This window comes from Schistocerca gregaria, chromosome 3 (genome assembly GCF_023897955.1).
Source record: "Schistocerca gregaria isolate iqSchGreg1 chromosome 3, iqSchGreg1.2, whole genome shotgun sequence".
Taxonomy (NCBI): Eukaryota; Metazoa; Arthropoda; class Insecta; order Orthoptera; family Acrididae; genus Schistocerca; species Schistocerca gregaria.
Genome location: NC_064922.1, coordinates 171,845,593 through 171,868,386, shown reverse-complemented (window position 1 = coordinate 171,868,386; position 22,794 = coordinate 171,845,593). Strand labels below are relative to the sequence as shown.

At 43.9% G+C, this 22,794-nt stretch overlaps 1 protein-coding gene across 1 annotated transcript in view; it reads left to right on the top strand.

The window, feature by feature from the left end:
• Nucleotides 1-22,794, top strand: part of LOC126354238 (uncharacterized) — a 648,883-nt gene that overhangs the window by 497,025 nt on the left and 129,064 nt on the right. Inside the window, exon 4 of the mRNA XM_050003736.1 lies at nucleotides 21,821-21,922. The gene's annotated coding sequence lies outside the window, so the exon portion shown is untranslated. The remainder of the gene's footprint in view (nucleotides 1-21,820; nucleotides 21,923-22,794) is intronic.

Sequence of the window (22,794 nt, the reverse complement as noted above, 5' to 3'; positions counted from 1 at the left end):
TCTAGTTTTACAACTCTAGTTGTAATGCTTCACTAAATGGCTGCAGCATTTAGCAGCGGTGTGACAACGCGTGATGTATTACTGAGTCCACTTGTACAGAAATAGGCGGTCAGGCGTTGCACTCAAAATATTGACATTGGCTTCTGTGACGTGGGCCGTGTTATCCCTCTGATTCTCGGCCAGTCCCTAACTGCAGCTGCGTCATTGCCGAGCAAATGACACAGCACAGCGCTGGCTTCTTTATCGTCCATTCACAGACCGCGCGTGACTAGGGGAGGTGTTTGCGTGTTTGTGTGAACAACGTTGTCTTGTGGTTCCGTACTTCAACGACAGGTATTTAGAGAAAATTCCACTGGAAAAGAATACATTATTTTAGACAGTTCGGAGTTTTGTAATACCCGTGGTAACTTTCCACGGATAACCGAGGCGGTAAAATGAATGGAATATTAAATGATAAATTCTATCGACTGTATTACGATAAAGTAATTTAATCACGATCTACATGGAGATTAACCCTCTGATCTGGAACACAAACAGGAATCAATTGCTTGTCGAAGAACATTCATGTGTACAGCCGACTTCGTGAGCGGAGCGTAAGACTTGCCTCTTGTACATACATTTTTTTCACATGGCATAGGAACATTAGTACACCAGCGGGAAAAAAGTGCTCCTATCAGAGCACAAAAAAAAGGCGAATATGCTCCTGTTTAAAAAACTCGCGTACTAGATGCCTCATTCTGGCTATCTCAGCGCCTTCAGAAAAGTTCTCATAACTTTTGCATGTGAACATATCCGGGAACTTTTTAACATGCATCTCGCCTTTCACTTCCCCAAGCTCCTCTAACTGCATCTCACTGTATGTCTATCGCCGTAAGTTGCTCGTACCCAGCCACTCCCATTTGCCCATTGTCACTCACTCATTAAGCCTATCTCGTTGTCATTATCTCTTTGTGTCTCCTGTCTCAGCCTTTGCCCTGTCCTACTACAACTTTTTCTCACTGTTACTGTCTACATCTAGTTCTCTCTGTACTGACACTATGTCATTCAACTATGTTCCGCTGCCACTGTGTCCCTCTCTTTCTATAACAGTGTCGCCTTCGGTCTTTCTGTTCCACAACCAGTGTCTATTATCTTCCAGTATTTTCAACCTTTCCGTGTATACCCCACATCCATTGTCTCCTTCGCTCTTTTTATACCATAATTACTGTCTACCATCTACCAGTGTTTACTCTTTTCTGTTTCTTGCCTACTACCACTGTCTCCTTCTCTCAAAGCATAAAAAGACGCGAATATATTCGGATGCCAAAATTTTCGGGACAGCCTTCAAAGGTGCTGAGGAAGGTAAAATGAATAAGCTGGTACACCACTTTTCAGTCAGTCTTTCGGACAATAGCACATTGCCCTTTTATTGTGCTCCGACAGAGTATGGTGTTCGCTGGTCCCCTTCTTTTCCCTGCCCCAACATGGGGTGTTACTCATATAAAAATAACTCTACGGATCAGGAAAATTTTGATAGTTTACTGATGTGAAATCGAAATAACGCATAACTATTTTTACACTTCATACCGAATTTTGCGGGCGAAGAAAATTTGCGTGTACTCGAGTGCTGCAACATAGGGTTCCCCCGAACCCTTCTGATGATAACGAAGACACTTTACAGCATATTTCTCCGTGCTACGTCGCTTTATAAACTATGTTTTTGGCCTCACACTGGATTTTACGTGCGTATTTTGCATGTACAAGTGGGGTCTGTATCTCGGAAATGGATGAAGATATCAAGAAAATTTTCAAGGTTGTTCGACATCAGGATCTTAGGAGCATATCGTAAAATATCGTAAAAATTACATTGATTTGTTCTGTATAGCCGTTGTGGAATATGTGGTTCGATTTTTGTACCAAAGGAACCAGGATTTTGGAGTGTTTATCTCGATAATGGATAATCGGTTGTTTTTTTCCGCATGCGTTTAGCCGAGCGGTCTCAGGCGCTGTAGCCATGGACTGTGCGTCTGGTCGTGTGTGTGTTTGTCCTTAGAATAATTTAGGTTTAGTAGTGTGTGAGCTTCGGGACTGATGACCTTAGCAGTTAAGTCCCATAACATTTCACACACATTTGAACATTTTTGATAAACGTTTTTGAAAACGGGAAGATGGCGCATCTAGATGAATGCGTACAGACTACCCTGTTAAAATTTGAACAATTTGGTGCGGTTATTTATTATTTAGATTTCGCCTGACACCGGAATTTACGTGCGTATTTTGCGTCTATATGTAAGACAACTTTGAACCTCTGTACTCCTGAAACGCATGAAGATATTAATTAAATTTTGAAAGTTGTTCCATATAGGAATCTTACATAGCCGCCTTGGAATTCGCGGCTCCATTCTGGTGCGTAAAATGGTTAAAAAAATTATGTTTTCTAAAGAAGCGCCCGTGAACTAATGCTGCCTCCGTATGCCCCTTGAGGGCAACCGTAGCCCACATCAAAACCGAAAAGAACCGACCGATTTGCTCCATTTGCCTAAGCTCGAGAAAGTGTGTAATACTCATACTTCGATCCTGTCTTGTAGGACACTGTTGTGTCGTTTCCGACTGGCGTGTCGGCGCTGGACTTTACGCCGTAACATACGTGGGTCAAAAGAAATGCACAATATTTTTGTAAAAATACATTTTACAGTGTGTAGATACATCCTTCCCGCTTGTTTTCAAACTTAGTTCAGCCTGTTTCCGTGAGTGCTGCCGTCACAGCATGTCTTCAAGATGGCTGCTACACTTGACGTTCGTCAGAAGCAACGTGCTGTCATAGAATTCCTGTGCTGTGAAAACGAGACAGTGGGAAACATCCACAATAGATTGCAAAAGGTGTATGGAGATGCTGCTTTCGATCGCAGTACACTTAGTCGGTGGGCAAGCAGGTTACGTGATGGAAGCGGGCACGGCAATATTGAGGATTCTCCTCGCAGCGGCAGGCCTCGTACTGCACACACTCCAGAAAATGTGCAGAGAGTTAACGAATTGGTGACTGCTGACAGACGCATCACAGTGAAAGAATTGTCACGCTACGTTGGGATAGGGGAAGGAATTGTTTGCAGAATACTGAAAGTGTTGGCGTTAAAAAAGGTTAATGCCAGGTCGGTTCCCAGGATGTTGACAGTGGCACACAAAGAAACAAGAAAAACGGTATGCTGCGAACTTTTGGTGCAGTATGAGAATGGTGGAGATGAATTTCTTGGAATAATTGTGACAGGTGATGAAACATGGCTCCATTATTTTTCACCCGAGACGAAGAGGCTATCAATGGAGTGGCATCATGCAAATTCACCCAAGAAAAAAATTCAAAACCACACCTTCTGTTGGAACAGTTATGGCTACGGTGTTTTGCGATTCCGTAGGACTCTTGCTTGTGGACATATTGCCAAGTGGAACCACCATAAATTCTGATGCATATGTGATGACACTGAAGAAACTTCAAGCTCAACTGAGTCGTGTTCGACCACATCGGCAAAAGCTGGATGTTTCGCTGTTGCACGACACTGCACGGCCACATGTCAGTCAAAAAACCATGGAACCGGTCACAAAACTCGGATGGGCAACACTGAAACACCCGCCTACAGTCCTGACCTGGCTCCATATGACTATCATCTCTCTGGGAAACTGAAAGACTCTCTTCGTGGAACTAGGTTTGAAGATGATGACTCCCTTGTGCACGTTGTCAAACAGTGACTCCAGCAGGATGGTCCAGAATTTTATCGTGCGGGTATACAGGCGCTGGTTTCTAGATGTCGTAAGGCAGTTGAAATTATGTGGAGAAACGAAAATATTTTTCCTAAAGGATATATCTACACACTATAAAACTTTCAAACATGCAGAATGAAGGATGGATTTGAAACAAAAAATAGTGTGCATTTCCTTTGGAGTGACCTTGTAAATCTTTCCGTGCAAGCTCTGATTTCTCGTATTTACTAGATGCTCGTTTCTCCCTATGTAGGTGGGATTCAACAAAATATTTTCGCATTCGGAGGAGAAAGTTAAATGGTGCAAATTTCGTGATAAGATTTTCCGCAATGAAAAACGCCTTTGTTATAATTATTGCCGTCCCACTTCGCTTACGTGTCAGTGAAACTCTCTCCTCTATTTTGCTATATTGGAAAACGAGCTTCCCTTCTTTGAATTTTTTAAGTGTTCACTGTCAGCCCCATGTCGTAAGGATTCCAAACTGCGCAGCAGTATTTCAAAAGAGGACCGACAAGCGTAATGGAGGCATCATCTATCTGTGTTACCAATAAAAAACAGTTTTTAGTTCACCTTCCCCATTTTCAGTGTGAAGATTCCAATTTAACGTCTTCGTAACTGTAATCCCCAGATATTTAATTGAATCGACAACCTTTAAACACGTTCAAAATGTTTTTAGTACTTACTAGACAACTTCACACTTCAAGGTCAGCTGCCATTTTTCTCACCATGCAGATACCGCGTCTAAAACTTTTTAAATTAGTTTCGATCTTCTCACAAGTTTACTACACAATAAACGACAGCATCATCTACAAAAAATCTAAGAGGGCTGCTCAGGTTGTTTCCTAGGATCATTTTTATAGATTAGGAACAACAGAGGGCATGTAGCACTCCTTGGGGAACTCTAGATATCACTTCTGTTTTACTCAGTGACTTTCCATCAGCTCCTACGAAAGTTGAACCTTTATGACAGGAGGTCACAAATCCAGTCGCACAGCTGAGTTGGTGCTCCATACACAAGCAATTTGCTTAGAATGTTCTTCTGAAGAACGGTGTAAAAAATGCTTATGGAAAACTATGGACCAACCTGAGATGGCACGCATTACTTCGTGTGAATAAATAGACAGCTGTGTTTCAGAAAAACGATATTTTCAGAATCCGTGCGCCAGTACATCGGTTTGTTCGAGGTATTTCGTAATGTGCGAACGCAGTATATGTTACAAAATGCTACTGTAAATCACGTCAGTGATATGGGTCTATAATCTTGCGGATGACTTCTGTGTCCTTGATTGTGTATTTATGTGATAGGACAATTTTCACAGTGAAGTTAGAGCCGGCTCCGAAACCACCGATCCGCAATAATTTCGCTAACGGCTCGTTTGCGCTCCCATACATAAAGGTGCGTTTTTCCTTGTATTATTGTGTACTTTCATCCGTTGCAGTTTTCGCTATTTATTATGATGCAACCAGGATGCACCCTAATACCAAGTTCACTTTTAGGAAATTTTGTACTTACGCTGTTCTAGCTTCCCACCGACGGCGATGTCGTTATATACTGTGCACACAGATTTCACAAGGATGAGGGAAACAAATCGGCCGTGGGCTTTTCAAAGTAACCACCCCGGAATGTACTTTAATCGATTTAAATTAAGCGCGGAGGATGTAAACTGGACGACCGGACAGGGTTTTGAATCGCACTACTGGCGAAAACGAACCCACTGTTGTGACCAAATAGCCGCTTCACTCGGTTGCTGCTTTGATTCGATACTTCGTTATCGCCAGCACCACCACAACACCGCGGCTTGCACGTCTACCTAGTTAAGCAGCAAAGTTATGCGAATGCCAGCACACGTTTAAAAATATGCTGCTAGTAGTAAATTCACCAGAGTGCAGCAGTAGGAAGCTAAATGGCTCCTCTGCAGATAACTCGGGTGGATAACCAGACAGGCGCTAGTTGCTACCGACCGCGGCTGGAATGTCCGCACTGTAGCGCTGAATGAGACACTAATGGAGCTGGTTTGCTCTGCCTTCGATTAGCTGGTGGTTCTCAACAAGCGCTGAACCAGCTGGTATGCAGTGCCCCAGCTTCAAGTCACGTCCCTTCGTAGTTAATTCACTTCTCCAAGACGAAGCTGACAACAGGATAATTAACAGTAAACATTTTTCTGAACACCTCCAGGTCCACGTGATTTTCTGCTGGTCGTTCGATAACCAGTCTTTTCCATCACCCACTTGATCTTCCATGCTCCAGCGATCCATATATTTCTGATACTTTTGCCAGAATGCTTCTCTTGATTCTGTTCCTGAGCCTTTGGCTACTTCTTCTGCCTGTAGCTTCCAACTCAGCATCTGCCTTGCAGAATATTCGTCGTCTCTTATCGCTGCACTGATATCCATCCAGTCTAGCTGTCACTCCGATACCTTCGTTCCGACAGTACCCAATTGCCCTTTATCCACTCGTTTACTGGAAGTTTTCGTCCTGTAGGTCTGTACTAAAATTCTGTGGAACCGTATAACAAAAAATTAAGCGTATGCTACTGAGTCAGATATTTGGAATCTCATCTCTACCGTAAGAATGAGAAAATTTAGGTTACCTGCAGGGAACGTGATGAAGAACATACCTGTAACTCCGTTGTAAAATTTTGTTTCCCACGCTGAAAATGTTTCGACTGAAGTCCAGTGTCAACAATTGTCGTCGTAAAATACAAGTATGGGAGGCGCATTAGGTTTTGCAGAGAATGGAAATGGACCAAGCATCATCAAATTCCCACTCTGAAAGCTTTGCAGCTCCATTAACAATGGTGTGTACAAGATGTTAAAGCTCTCTTTACACATATGTGAAAATCTCTAGTAATAGCTCCGCGAAACGTAAACGAAATTTGCTCTCTGCTATAGTAGCCCATGTTCGAACAAATGACGCGATTATTTTGTAACGTGTTTTTCTTATTTTTCGTACAGCATGCTACACACTGGTCTAATCGGTTATTCTACCATTGGCTAAATGGAACACATTTGTTTTATGGTCCAGGATAGTACTTGTAAAGGGAAGTGAGTACATAATATTTTGAATAGGAATCCTTGTCCAGAAAGATACCGTTTCCGTGCTACAGCTTAACGTGTTTATTTCGTAGATATGCAGCATGGTAGTCATGACGGGGGGGGGGGGGGGGGGGGTTTGCTTACGTCGGATCGGCTGATGTCATTTGACGTGTCCCCTTCCTCTGTGACGTGGTTCGAGCTTCATTGACGTGTCTCTTGAGTGCCTTACAGCAACAGGTTGAGTTCACGTTTGCGGAGTACACAGACATGACCCTTTTGTGTGGCAAGCTCATTGTAATGGAAGGGAAGTTCGTCACCTGTATCAAGATCATTATCCACATCGTCCGACTGCATCGCTTACCCTTCTCGCCACAGTTGTGCAGTGGATTTAAGGAAGAGGTGCCTTCACCGACAGCTGACGTGACTTTGGTGCTCCAAGGAGACGCCACTCACCCGAATTGGAAGAGTGCGTACTGCACCACGTTTCCTTTTTGTTCGTTTGGTTGTTAATGAGTAGAATTCTAAAGCAAGTGATGTACTGCGTACCGTCTAATAAATTACTTGCAAAAGTGGTCGCGTTGCCAGCGTGTTTTCAAATGGTTGTAGCGCGGAAATGGTACTTTTCCGGACGTGGATTCCAATTCAGAATATTATCTACTCAGTCCCCTCTAAGCGCTAGAAGTTTGTAACTGGAATTTCCAAACACTATATATATATATATATATATATATATATATATATATATATATATATATATATATATATATATATGTGTGTGTGTGTGTGTGTGTGTGTGTAGGTGGATGTGCAGCACGAGTCAAGCACTGGAGACTTATCGGACTGGTTTCCGAAAAAGGAGGCATCGTACCAAGCAGATTTTTGGACTCTAAAGGATATTAGAACACCGTCATGGGAAAGTAAAAACACTGTGGTGACCTCAGTGGAGTTTACCAACGCGTGTTATTCTGTAGACAGAAACGTGGTGTTGAATGTCCGTCGTGATAGAGTACTGGACACAGTAACACACGAATTAGTAAGAGATACTTTCAAAGGTAAAATAAGATTGCTGTGGTCAGATACCGCAAGCCAGTGTTGGGAAACTTTGAAATAAAAACAGGAATAGTCAAGGAAATGGGTTGTCACCGATTCAGTTCAACTTTTTGTTGGTTGAAGTGATTCAACAGTGGAGACAGGTGAACAAAACCATAGCTGTTGAAGGCCTACAAATTGAGGAGAGAAAAAAAAGACATAACAGCACAGTAGTCTGCCTGGATTTTGCCGATGAGATGGCACTGCTAAATGAGAACGAAGAGGATGCAAAAACGGCAATGGAAAATCCTGCTCTAGTAGCGGCAAAACCAACCTGAAGACATCATACAATGAGAACAAGATCCTGAATGAGGAGACCAATTTGAAGGTTCAAGTTCAACTGGGAAAACACAGCAGGCAAGTTTCAGACCAAGAAGAGCGTAATAGACAGTTCTAAAATGCTGGAGAAACTACGATATGTTGGAAACACAGTCTATGGAAAGAAAAGTCTGTCCAACAACGCCAAACCGAAGCATTATATCTCATTTTACGCATAGAGACGACCACATTAGGCAAGAGAGCCTGTATCTACTGGCGGAGGAGGAACGAAAGACCTTGAGGGACACCTAGGACACAAAAAGGTAAGGTGCAATCTGGATGCATAGATCAAAGTAGAAGCTTGTAAAATGACGTTTATCTTAATAATATTAATATTTATATATGTGTTAGGACAGAGAGAGAGACTGATTTTTGATTGTGATTTTTACTTTAAGTCGTAACTGGTTGCTGCCTCCTTGAATGATCAGCTTCTGCACCAGTTGGTGACGTATTATGATGTGGAGAAAGTTATTGTTCTTTAAGGTTTAAAATACGACTCTGTTAGTTACTTGGCCGTATTGCGGATAGCTTTGAGCCCAAGTTTTCGTGGCTTTTCGACCACTGTTGTAAGTAAATAAGATCAATCAGCAATCTGCTTTTCTTGAGAAAAGGAGATTGCTTGGCACACAAACTTCCTTCAATTTACACGTCTTGCTACATCAAAATTAGTCAGTGGAATTCAGCACCATGCTATTGTACAAGAACATAATCCAAATACTGTAATTAAGAAATTATGAGAGGTTGTTACTATTGAATGAAAACTATAGAGAATGCATTTCTTTTTCTGTATTTTTGTGAACTCTGTGCACTTAAAATTCTGTCGATTGATAGACGGCGACGACAATGAAGTTCACCTGCTTTTCCAGAAAGAAGATATTTCTATTCTTCACTTCCAGAATACTTGTATACATAAATGTTTGGCAACTCTTCCACATACTTTACTCGGTTATATCACTAAAATATCAATTTTCATTAAATGTAACAATACGTTCTGAGCGACAGCGTAGCAACTCGCCCTCTTTCCGCAAGATACAGATTAACAGTCCTCTTTTTTTTTAAATAAATCAGTTTTTTTTTGTTTTTTTATTTGAGTCCATACTCAAAAGATTCACAACTACTATCGTTGCGGGGATTGTGCGCTAAAGAGTTTCTTGCTGTCCAGCTGCGCTTCATTTCACTTCAAGTACTTTTTAAATCACATTTACGGTATTTACATACATTACTGAGCTTCTCAGAATGAAATCAGGCACAAATTAGTTTTAAAAACAGCAGTGAGGCACACATAACCTTACAAGCTGTAAGAGAGCTTTGAGCCAAGTGATACGGCAGAGAATACCGACATTTGTCGGCCATATCATGAGGATGGAGGACAACACGTTGATCAAGAAGATATGGTACGCTACATGCTTAATAGGGAAGTGCTGGATGATAGAAGCCATAAGGGATTGGAGAACAATTGGAGTAAGCGAAAAAACATCCGTATGTTGCAATAATGCAGAATAGGTCCAGCTGTAGGTAGACAGTAGGCCATAGCTGGACTGATTACGGAATCGAAATTTGCGATGGTCAAAATGTGGGTTTTGTTCCTCCAAAAAGGTAATTACGGAACTGTCAACACCCCGCAATCAGCTAGCACTACGTGAATAAGAGGTTGGTAATCTCATCTCGGAATTAACATATGCATGAAACTTCCTGGCAGATTAAAACTTTGCGTCGGATCGAGACTCGAACTCGGGACCTTTGCCTTTCGCGGACAAATGCTCTACCATCACAGCTACCCGAGCAGACTCACGACTCCTCCTCAAGTCTTTACTTCCGCCAGTATCTCGTCTCGTACTTCCCAAACTTCACAGAAGCTCTCCCACGAAACTTGTTGATCGAGCACTCCCGGAAGAAAGGATATTGCGGAGACATGGAGTAGCCACAGCCTGGGGGGATGTTTCCTGAATGAGATTTTCACTCTGCAGCGGAGTGTGCGCTGATATGAAACTTAGCGGCGGATTAAAAATGTGTGCCGGACCGAGACTCGAACTTGGGACCATTCTGGAAACACGGTGAAAGAGGCACTGGTCAGGACAATATTGATACGAAGCGCGATCAAATATAAACACAGTGTGAACAGCGCACAACATTCCGATCATTGGTTTCTTACACCATAATGCTTAGTTTTGCCGATTATGTACCGTGTAGGTGATTTTGGAACATTCGGTATGAGTGTGATAGTCTTTCAGAGCTGATGTCACAAGTGCTTTCGGTCTTACAGGACCAGGGAGCCGAAAGGTAAATAAAGCGTGAGCCGATACTGGCTCGTCCGTCGCTAGTGTATGTAAAACGAGCGACCACTGGCCCGGTCTTTCAGACCTGCGTTTAATCCCTATCAGCTGCGGCGATGAAATTTATGACACCGCTAACTGGCAGACCCGCTTAAAAATGGCGGAGACATTAGCGTCTGTTGGCTGGCCGGGGGAGTCGATAAGCAAGCACGGATCTGATTACGGCGCCGCTCGGCTGTCGTGGGTGGGGTGCGGGATGTCGGAGGGGGGGGGGGGAGGGGAGGTTGCACCCGTAGATGGTGGGGGGCGGAGGTGGGGGAGGGGGAGGGCGATTTGTGGCGCGTGGCGGGAACGTGATCGGCGCGTACTACCGCACGTCCAGCACTGAGTGCTATCTCGCCAATCTGCTCTGTGTCGTGTGTGTGTGTGTGTGTGTGTGTGTGTGGGAGAGAGACAGAGAGGGAGAGCGCTATCGCCGGCTGACTTTTAGACACGGCCCACTATCTGGTCGCGCGATAGTATTCATCGGTGCAGCGTGCCATTAGCCGTGCCGGCTTCAGTCGCGGTTGTCCGCTGAGCAGGGAGCAGCTGACTCAACCACTCGGGGCAACGTCACAGGAGTCGCACGCTGGTGAGTGAGTCGCCCGGCGCACGGAGGTGCCGTCTCACCCTAGTGATCGCCCCTATTAAACCTGTTGGCAACACAAGCGTTGTTACTCACTTCTCCATACTCCTTGTGTCAAGAGATGGTCCCACACCGTGGGAGTGGTATACCTATTATCTAATGACCAGCAGCGCGTAACTCGGTTTTATACTTCACGTGTGTTAATGCATATGTTTAAAAAACAGTCGTCTGACATTGTTCACTAGTAGGCCATTTAGGACTGATGACGGGACCGAAATGGCGAGCTTGTTAAACGCCTGTCTCCGACGTTACTGCCTCTTGCTGAGAACACTGTGATTTGCTAATTTTGCTCTCAATTGCCTTTTATGCTACATATTCATATCACAAGATCGTTTTCAGCATTATACAAGCTGGTCATCAGATTTCCCTATATAGATTACTCGAATCCGCTGAAGTCACGCAAGCCAAATATGTTGTTTGTTGTTGTTATGGTCTTCAGTCCTGAGTCTGGTTTGATGCAGCTCTCCACGCTACTCTATCCTGTGCAAACTTCTTCATCTCCCAGTACCTACTGCAACCTACATCCTTCTGAAGCTGTTTAGTGTATTCATCTCTTGGTCTCCCTCTACGATTTTACCCTCCACGCTGCCCTCCAATACTAATTGGTGATCCCTTGATGCCTCAGAACATGTCCTACCAACCTATCCCTTCTTCTAGTCAAGTTGTGCCACAAACTTCTCTTCTCCTCAATCCTGTTCAATAAGCATTCACAAATTTCAAAATATGACGTATCGTATGCGAATGCAAAGGCTGCTGTTAAGAATTGTATATTGGGCTCTATTGCTCCGCAGCGCACTTACTTCCAGCTAGGCAGTCACTATGCCGGTTGCAATTTCATCCATCATTCTGCGGGAAACAGTGAAAGATGATACTAAACTAGTACTGGATCTAGTGATTTTTAAAAATTCGTTACTTTGGTGAAACGAGATGACACTGTCCTACTAGCTTAAAGGTCGGGATCCTCATAACAGTTTTGTCGTGAGGTAAGGCTGCTGGCTTAACGATTACCTGACAGACTTCGTTTACGAGTCATCATCTTCTGACCGGCTCGATGCGACCCTCAACTAATTCCTCTCTGATGCCAGCCTCTTTATCTCAGAGTAGCAATTGCATCTTACGTCCTCTATTATTTGTTGGGTGTATTTCAATCTCTGTTTTCTGCTCATTTCTTTCCCCCTATAGCTCCCCATAGTACCATAAAAGTTGTTCTCTAGTGGCCGAGCGCTTCTAGGCGCTACAGACTGGAACCGCCCGTCCGCTACGTCTCAGGTTCGAATCCTGCCGTGGGCATAGATGTCCTTAGGTTAGTTAGCTTTAAGTAGTTCTAAGTTCTAGGGGACTGATGACCTCAGAAGTTAAGTCCCATAGTGCTCAGAGCCATTTGAACCATTTTTGTCGTCTAGTGTCTTAACACATGTCCTATCATTCTATCCTTCTTCTTGTCAGTCTTTTCTATATGTTCCTTTCTTTGCCGATTCTGCGGAAAACCTTCTCGTTCCTCATCTGATCAGCCCACGTAATTTTCAAAATGTTTCTTCAGCACCACCTCTCAAATGCTTCGATTCCCACAGTCCGTGTTTCAGTAGCGTGCAGTGCTGTGCTCCAAAAGTATATTCTCATGAATTTCTTCCTTGATTAAGGCCGATGTTTCATACTAGCCGATTTATGTTGGCCGGGAATGCCCTGTTTTCCCTGTGATAACCTGCTTTTTATGTCCTCCTTGCTTCTTCCGTCATGTATTTTCTTACCAATGCAGCAGATTCCTTAACTTCGTCTGTTTCGTGTTCCCCGAGCATTGATGTTTAGTTTATTGCTAATCCTCATTACCTTCGTCATTCTTCTGTTTACCCTGAATCCATACCCTGTACTCATTTCACTATTCATTCTATCCACCATGTCCTGTAATCCTTCTTCAGCTACCAGCGAATCTTATCATTGATATCCTTTCAACATGAATTGCACTCTCACTCTTGAGCCTTTCTTTTATTTCCGTCATTCCTTCTTCGGTGTATAGATTGAGCAATGGGAGAGAAAAACTGCATCCTTGTCTTACACCCTTTCTTATCCGAGCATTTCGTTCTTTGTCTTACATTCTTATTTTTTCCTATTGTTTCCTGTACATGCTATGTATTATCCGTCTCTCCTTACAGCCTACTGCTATTTTTCGCCAGAATTTGAATCCTCTTGCACCATTTTACAATGTCGAACGCATTTTCCTGGTCGACAAATTCCATGAACATATCGTGATTTTGCTTAAGTCTTGCTTCTGTTTACGAACAAAACGTCAGAGGAGATTCTCTGACGTCATTACCTCTCCGAAAGCCAAACTGGTCGTTATCTAACATAGCTTCAATGTCCTCTACCAGATCCAAAAGCCGAAGATTTGATCCCCAGCCAGTGCTGCGATTTTATTCTGTCGCTTACCGCGCCTTCCACTTATGGCTATGTTTGTTATGTAAAAAACACTGCATCACATCGTGCTTCGGAGTCCACATGAGACTGTGGGTTCCCCTATAATTTGGCGGATAAGTCACTTCAAAAGTCGGGGGAAGGCGATAGCATAACACCTCCAGCAATACGACGTCCAAACCAACCTTCCGTTCGAGGTCAGTTTTACTCTAATGTAATGCTTCAGTTGTAGGTGACATGTACTCCCATTCGACTGTGTGAAGAAGTAAACACAAATTTGGCTAGTACGAGAATAATATGTTCTTGTTTGCCTCTCACAAGCTCAACGGTCCCGTCTGCTATGCAGTTTTTTCTCATAAAAGTGCAAACAGCATAAGACAGCTATTCGTTGTTTCCAGGAACGAAGCAGGCAGAAAACCATCACGGCCGACTTAGCATGATAAGAAAATAGCAGTTTAAAGTGGACAGTAATATTACAATAGCTCACGAAAATGACGTTTGTTCAGAACGTGAGTGAGGAACCAAGAAAATGCTAGTTATCTGCGGTTCCAGTTGTACATAGTCATCTGCCAGTCCAGTTATAGGGGAGGAGCGTGGAGATTGCCTTCTGAACGTGTGTATGACGTGATGGATGCTAGATGGGCGCCTGCGTACGTCAAACGACTGCGTCACACTGGAGGTTAACGTTCTTATCTTCGTGACATCCTGGTAACAGCGCAAACAATATTTTCGTGATTAGATAACGTGGTCTTCCAGGTGCGGGATGCAGTATTGACTAGTCTCAGTCTCTTACGTGTAGAAAGAACATTCGGAGTTGAATGTACGCCTACAGCGATAATCCTGTCTTTGGAGTGGTTGTCATTTATGTCCGATAGGTTAGCTTTTCTGTTCACCTGTCCTGCTGGAGTCCATATAAAACACTGATGTGTTATTAGCGAAGGTTGTTGTTAATAAAGCTATCCCAAAGGCGATTGGGACACTGGAGTGGGGATGAGGGACAGCCACTCCCACGGCATGACGTGGCTGTTGCGGTTCCGTGACGTACGTGATGACGTCAGCATTCCTGGTCGTGTGGTGGGGCACACTGGTTGCGCTTTGGCCTTGTCCCGGCGAGCTGCCTGCATCTTGTCGACGGACGCATCCGTGAGTAGCTCGAATGGAATATCGCCGCTGTCGATTTCGAGGCAGATGCAGTGAGGCGTGGAACATCGTCTGGAGGCGATGTGACGCTAAAGGAATGATACTGCTCGCATTGTGGCATGTTAGTGCGCAAGAAGTTTCGAACTTGATTCATGCATTTATTCCAGTTCCAGATCACAAATTTTTCATACAAGGTTATTAATTTCGATCAGTAATATTCGTCTTCATACCTATAAAACAAAGATGCATTTTGTCGTACAAAGTAACCAAATATGCGAAGCTGGGCATCATAAACCAATTTACGCAGTCACTTAAGCGATTACACACGATTTTCTAGTTGTGCCGAGGCAGCATACGTAAAAAAATGATAGTCAAAGTAAGTTTTGTGGTCTGTAACTAGAGTAAATAATAAATACCTTCCTGGATCATTGTGGATTTTGCTGCGCCTATGTCGCAAGTCCTTTCGATCTTCAACTGTATCGTCAAATAGATCAAATCATTGCCAATGAATGACCAGTTTTCTGCGGACGAATCTGTCTGTGCCTGCGGAAGGCAAAAACGGCGGAGCTGTTGCAAAGCCTCGTGGAAAATGCCGTGAAAATAATGTGTTGATAGCAGTTAAAGGAGCGAACGCAGGCGCGTGAACTCAGATGACGCTATTTTGAGAGTGACCGTCACTAACTGAACTTACAGGGTATTCAAAATGCGATGCAAGATTCCACATCAGCTGCACGAGTCGTCGCCACAAACACTGAAAGTGCATATTTGTTGTGCATAGGTGAATGTTCATCATATTTTTTTTGCGGCACAGTGAACACAAAGAAACTGTACAATTTGCAAGCGCTATACCTGAGGACTAGCAACGGTACCCATGGTTTCAGGACAGTGCTACGGTACAACCAACAACGCCGTGATTTACTTGGATCACGGGGATAAGTTATTTCAAAGGCACTGTGACCCACTCTCCTGATTTATCCTGACCTCACAGTTTTCTTGTGGGGATACCGTAAGGATGCTGCTTACAAAATGTACAATGAAACTGAACAATGTGTTAAAGAAACTCCTCAACAGCCGGTCGGTGTGGCCGAGCGGTTCTAGGCGCTTCAGTCTGGAACCGCTATGGTCGCAGGTTCGAATCCTGCCTCGGGCATGGATGTGTGTGATGTCCTTAGGTTAGTTAGGTTTAAGTAGTTCTAATTTCTAGGGGACTGATGACCTCAGATGTTGTCCCATAGTGCTCAGAGCCATTTGCACCATTTTGAAACTCCTCAACAGAAGTTACAGTACATGTCTGAAAAACATGAAGTATCATTTTCAATTAGCGTTGGTCATATTGGAGGCCAGTTTCAGCAGATTTTGTAACTTACCGATTTTCCCAGAACGTTGCTTGTTGTATCTTGGAACTACATAAATCTGAAGCATCAGTCTAGTTTCTTTTGTATCATAGGTTAAAATCAACAGTCGAGATCGCAGTAATATTAGTTTACTTACCGGTTTCGGCATATGTTAAAGCCATCTTCAGAATTTTTGGTTTTCTCGTGATACCACAGTGTACGAGCGTGATATCACGAGAAAATCGAGAACCCGCCAGCACCAGCAATAGAGTGCCAAAAATTCTGAAGATGGCTTTAACATAAGCCGAAACCGGTAAATAAAGTAATATTATTGCGATCTCGACTGTTGATTTTAACCTATGATAACAAAAGAAACGAGACTGATGCTCCAGATTCATGTACTTCCGAAATACAAGGTATTCGAAAAGTAAAGCTAAGTTGATTTTAACCTAAATATAGTACCAGGTTACTGCACTCCGCTTACGATGTTGTTCAAAAATAGTTCAAATGGCTCTGAGCACTATATGACTTAACATCTATGGTCATCAGTCCCCTAGAACTTAGAACTGCTTAAACCTAACTAATTTAAGGACAGCACACAAGACCCAGCCATCACGAGGCAGAGAAAATCCCTGACCCCGCCGGGAATCGAACCCGGGAACCCGGGCGTGGGAAGCGAGAACGCTACCGCACCACCACGAGATGCGGGCTTATGATGTTGTTAATTTGGTTTTCTTTATCAGTCATTCCGATGGAGTCCAAGGACAGGTCTTTCGTAAATTGCTCTTCAACGGCCACTGTGTTGATCGATTTAGATAAACCTTGTCATAGCGTAGGGACATAGTTGTAGGTCGAACGACAGTCTCGCTGTAATTCGTCGCCACGACAAATAGCCCATTAGCAGTGTCAGGGGTCTGTCTCTCACAGGACAGTATAAAAGCAGTTATATAAGGCGCTCTCAGAGTTAACATATCGGTCGCAGTCTCCTTTATGTCGCAACTTGAGCAGACTGAATGACTCGTTCTTTACTCTTCCTGCAGTGTGTCGTTTCCTTCCTCCTCGATCTGTAGAGCTATCTTTCTGACGCTCGAGGTTATGGAAGTGGTGCCATTAATAGAGGCTGTCACGTGAGCGCGCTTCCGCTGACAAAGCCTCGCGCTCGCTAGTTGCGAGTCCATCTTCGATAAAACCAATCGCTCTTTGCTGCTAACGTTTATGACAGCACCTGCAGCGTAGTTTAAGTGACAGGATTCGCTTCAGAGGAGGTATCTTGTTCAAGACAGACCACTGCTCATCTACTCGTATATTACTAAACAGGTCACCCGATCACAGTAGGCATGATGTCCGTTAAACGGCTCCCAGGAGCAACGGAAATCTGATTTTCAGTATTTCATACAGTTACTAACCGAGTTTAAAGTGCTGTCATAATTTACTCTTTAAGAAATATAGTCTTACGTTAAAGGCTTAACATAATAAGTCAACTATTATCGTTAGGGACTGCATGTGTCTCTTGAGTCAGCTCATAGCAACTTCCAATACACTGTAATGTAATAAAATAAAATATGAGCCGTGACTTATATAAAAAAGAAACACATTAATGCAATAGTTCAGTATAAAAGAGACCGAGCGAGGTGGCGCAGTGGTTAGCACACTGGACTCGCATTCTGGAGGACGATGGTTCAATCCCATCACCGGCCATCCTGATTTAGGTTTTCCGTGATTTCCCTAAATCGTTTCAGGCAAATGCGGGGATGGTTCCTTTGAAAGGGCACGGCCGATTTCCTTACCAATCCTTCCCTAACCCGAGCTAGCGCTCCGTCTCTAATGACCTCGTTGTCGACGGGACGTTAAACACTAACCACCACCACCACCAGTATAAAGGAGAAATAAATAATCTAGGAATATTATTAACAGTGTAATATGTTGTTTAATTTAGCCCGACGTGTATAAGCACTCAGTAAACTAGCTCAGTTCTCAGAGTAGTTACGTAATCGTCGATAATTAATTGTCCTTTTCTCATTTCTCCAACACTAGGCTCGTGAGAAGTCGTGTGCTTATTGCACCAGAGAATATTTGCCAAGTCTGTTCGGTGTACACTACTGTAGTACGTAACTTGATATTGTGGTTTCGACTCGATTCCCCAATATAAGATAACAAGAGTAGCATCTGCAAATGAAATCCTATAATGGAACTGGAATCCTGTGGCCGAATAGCATCTGCAAATGAAATCCTATAATGGAACTGGAATCCTGTGGCCGAACCTTTTCTGCCTGCGATGTTATCTCATAATATAAAGAAAATCTGTAAGTAAAATTGTTAAATTATTGGTACCTGCCTCCGGTCTCGTGGGATCTGAAATAAAGTTAATTGTCCTAACCGACGGCACGTCTCGTAGATGAGCTAAAAGAAAAATGTTAAAAGATTTTTCTAAGACGGCGCCTAACAATGAAAATTCTTTGTTAAGGCCCATATCTAATTAATAAAGGTATCAAGTTTACGATATATTGCCTTAATAATAGGGATAGATGTGGAAAGTTTTATAGCATATAACTTTACATACTTTGTGAACAAGTCATATATCGCCGAGATATACTTTACACCTCAGGGAGCAGTGGGTAAAGTTCCTGCGATATCGATTGATACCAGGCTTAGTCGTCTATTCGGTATAAAACCTTAGACAAAATTTCAACCCTTTTCGAGACTGGATGTCAAATCAAAGAACTTTTAGGCGTCTAATTTCCAAACTCGTTTTATTTGGTCACCAATTTCAGCGATTTACTACGCTATTTTCTGGCCCGTGACTGACGTATAGGAAGATTCTAACATCGATTCCGGTCAAAATAGGGGCCACCATTCAACTAGGTGTCACATGATTGTGGAAGTGATCGCTGTAGCAAGCAGTAATATACACTCCTGGAAATGGAAAAAAGAACACATTGACACCGGTGTGTCAGACCCACCATACTTGCTCCGGACACTGCGAGAGGGCTGCACAAGCAATGATCACACGCACGGCACAGCGGACACACCAGGAACCGTGGTGTTGGCCGTCGAATGGCGCTAGCTGCGCAGCATTTGTGCACCGCCGCCGTCAGTGTCAGCCAGTTTGCCGTGGCATACGGAGCTCCATCGCAGTCTTTAACACTGGTAGCATGCCGCGACAGCGTGGACGTGAACCGTATGTGCAGTTGACGGACTTTGAGCGAGGGCGTATAGTGGGCATGCGGGAGGCCGGGTGGACGTACCGCCGAATTGCTCAACACGTGGGGCGTGAGGTCTCCACAGTACATCGATGTTGTCGCCAGTGGTCGGCGGAAGGTGCACGTGCCCGTCGACCTGGGACCGGACCGCAGCGACGCACGGATGCACGCCAAGACCGTAGGATCCTATGCAGTGCCGTAGGGGACCGCACCGCCACTTCCCAGCAAATTAGGGAAGTGTCCCTAATTTGCTGGGAAGTGGCGGTGCGGTCCCCTACGGCACTGCGTAGGATCCTACGGTCTTGGCGTACATCCGTGGGTTGCTCCTGGGGTATCGGCGAGGACCATTCGCAACCGTCTCCATGAAGCTGGGCTACGGTTCCGCACACCGTTAGGCCGTCTTCCGCTCACGCCCCAACATCGTGCAGCCCGCCACCAGTGGTGTCGCGACAGGCGTGAATGGAGGGACGATTGGAGACGTGTCGTCTTCAGCGATGAGAGTCGCTTCTGCCTTGGTGCCAATGATGGTCGTATGCGTGTTTGGCGCCGTGCAGGCGTGCGCCACAATCAGGACTGCATACGACCGAGGCACACAGGGCCAACACCCGGCGTCATGGAGTGGGGTGCGATCTCCTACACTGGCCGTACACCTCTGGTGATCGTCGAGGGGACACTGAATAGTGCACGGTACATCCAAACCGTCATCGAACCCATCGTTGTACCATTCCTAGACCGGCAAGGGAACTTGCTGTTCCAACAGGACAATGCACGTCCGCATGTATCCCGTGCCACCCAACGTGCTCTAGAAGGTGTAAGTCAACTACCCTGGCCAGCAAGATCTCCGGATCTGTCCCCCATTGAGCATGTTTGGGACTGGATGAAGCGTCGTCTAACGCGGTCTGCACGTCCAGCACGAACGCTGGTCCAACTGAGGCGCCAGGTGTAAATGGCATAACAATCCGTTCCACAGGACTACATCCAGCATCTCTACGATCGTCTCCATGGGAGAATAGCAGCCTGCATTGCTGCGAAAGGTGGATATACACTGTACTAGTGCCGACATTGTGCATGCTCTGTTGCCTGTGTCTATGTGCCTGTGGTTCTGTCAGTGTGATCATGTAATGTATCTGACCCCAGGAATGTGTCAATAAAGTTTCCCCTTCCTGGGACAATGAATTCACGGTGTTCTTATTTCAATTTCCAGGAGTGTACATATACCATATTTGAATACTGGCCCCTGCTTTGAGCGGAACCGAGGTTGGAATCTTCTTACACGTCGGTCAGAGGCCTGATCGCCGAAAGAGGTAGCGCAATAAAATAAGCCTGGAAATTAGACGATTGAAATGTGTTTGATTTGACATAGTGTGGCAAACAGCTGGGTCCCGCAACCAGCTTTGAAAAGATGGACACACAGAGACTTTTCGAAACTTTCCCCCCCTGACACACCCCAGAAAATAATGAAAGGAAAAACGTTTAGGACTTATTACATTTTCGCTGTTTACGCAGTAGGGCCTTAGCATCCGGCATGACGTATTAATTTTTTTCTTCTTCACTATTAACTCCATTCGCAACTCAATTTGCAGACAGCATCCACATACAGTGCTGAATGTACCTGCAAAATTATGTCATTGTACGCGACATAGTTCAGGAAATATGATGTCATAAACATTGAGATGCGTGAAAAATTAGCTTTTCTTAACACGGAGCTCAAATTACCCGTCTATATTCGTCCAGTGCTTAATGATGTGAGGATTTTACGAATTCCAACAAACTAGAAATGTAATTTCGTACCTTTCTCAATTTTTTCTCACTTAGTCCCACAAAAAATTTACGTGAAATATATTAAAGACGTGTTTAGTTTTGTAACGTACACTTTGTTCTTTTTTAACCATTGCTAGTTTAATTATTTGTGTTAAAAGTACAATAAAATCCAACTGTATTTCGTGACTTGCCCGTCTTGTAAATTACACAGTTGATACCATAGTATTTGCAAGAAATTATAAACTGCCCTTATAACTGACTTTTGCTGTGATCGAACCTAAAAATAAACAGTTTGACGCTATGCACTTTTGGCAAAAAGATATTACATAGTTGTCCGCGGTGGACGAGCGGTTCCAGGCGCTTCAGTCCGTAACAGAGCGACTGCTACGGTCGCAGGTTCGAATCCTGCCTCGGGCATGGATGTGTGTGATGTCCTTAGGCTAGTTAGATTTAAGTAGTTCTAAGTTCTATGGGACTGATGACCTCAGATGTTAAGTCCCATAGTGCTTAGAGCCATTTTTTTATATTACATAAATAAACAAATAAAGAAGTACCAGTTTTTTGGTTTACTAATTGCGGTTTTGACTTTTGCATTAGGCTATGGTTGAATAGTCTGAAACAGATGAAGCCAACATAGTAGAGTTTTGCGTCTTCAACCATAAAGCTTTTACATGCTTCATCTCATATATGTAACAGATTAACTCATTTGTAAAGCAATGAGATATTTGAAGGTGTTTCATCCGTTGAGTTCGATACAAGAATCGGTGGTGGGATGTTTGCTGGTTACATAGTAGAAAACCTCAGCTTTTCTTGTTGTTTAGACAGCTGTTTTTTGTTTTCCAGTTGCAGATCGACGCGAGAAGCAGTTATCGTTCGTAGCGTACATCACACAGCTGTCATTGCCGTGCCACGTAATGCGCCTTCAGCAAGATAAGAAATAATACGGTAAGCACAGATACTCTCTTCGCTCAAGTCCTTAAAATATGCTTCATCAAGACCTCTCTGCTTTAGCTTTCTTCAGATGCAATCAAAGCCTCTTTACAACTATAGTTGTTCCGTGTGCTGCATCGCATTTTGGGAGGGAGCGCATTTCCGCGGGGAAACTTAAAAAGTGTATCAAGTTGGCGACTCCGTCCTAATGCGAAAAACAAGTGAAAGGTATTTGCTTTGTGGCTATATTTGTACCCTGAGTGGAAACTGTATTGGAAGTTCTTTCCCTTATAACAATGCGATGTGATTTTGCACGCGTATTTCCACGAAAGAAGTAATATCGCCTAGATAAAGGTATTCAGTACTGTCACATGGCTCAAACGGACTAGAAAATGTGACTGATACGCAAACTAGTGTCCAGGATAGAAGGTGTCGAGGTAGAGCAGGACACTATGAGTGAAGAATAGGCTATGGGGTAACAAAGGGGAAAAGAGAGAGAGAGAGAGAGAGAGAGGTAGGACATGAAACCGTTGAAATAAAACTACTGCAGAGGCATGGAAGAAAACTCTTCAAATGAGTGGGAGTTACTGTGTAAGCTTAAGGGTCGGAATAGCTAGTGAGAAATCAAATTATTTCATGATTCATTAGCTACGCACTATGGAAAGCAAGCAGTGAAACAGCGAGAAGTCACAGGAACTCGTATAATATGATATCCTTTCCACAAACGCGAAGCTTTCCTGCTCATTGTGATGTTGGAAACTTCACGCGCCACTGTTTCTCTGCGCGGTCACTTGGACTGGGTAGATCCACTCTCAAGTGATGCGCCAAAATCTCACCCCTCAAAGAGAATTCCGACGAATTGTTCTTACAGAATGTCACACCGTTGT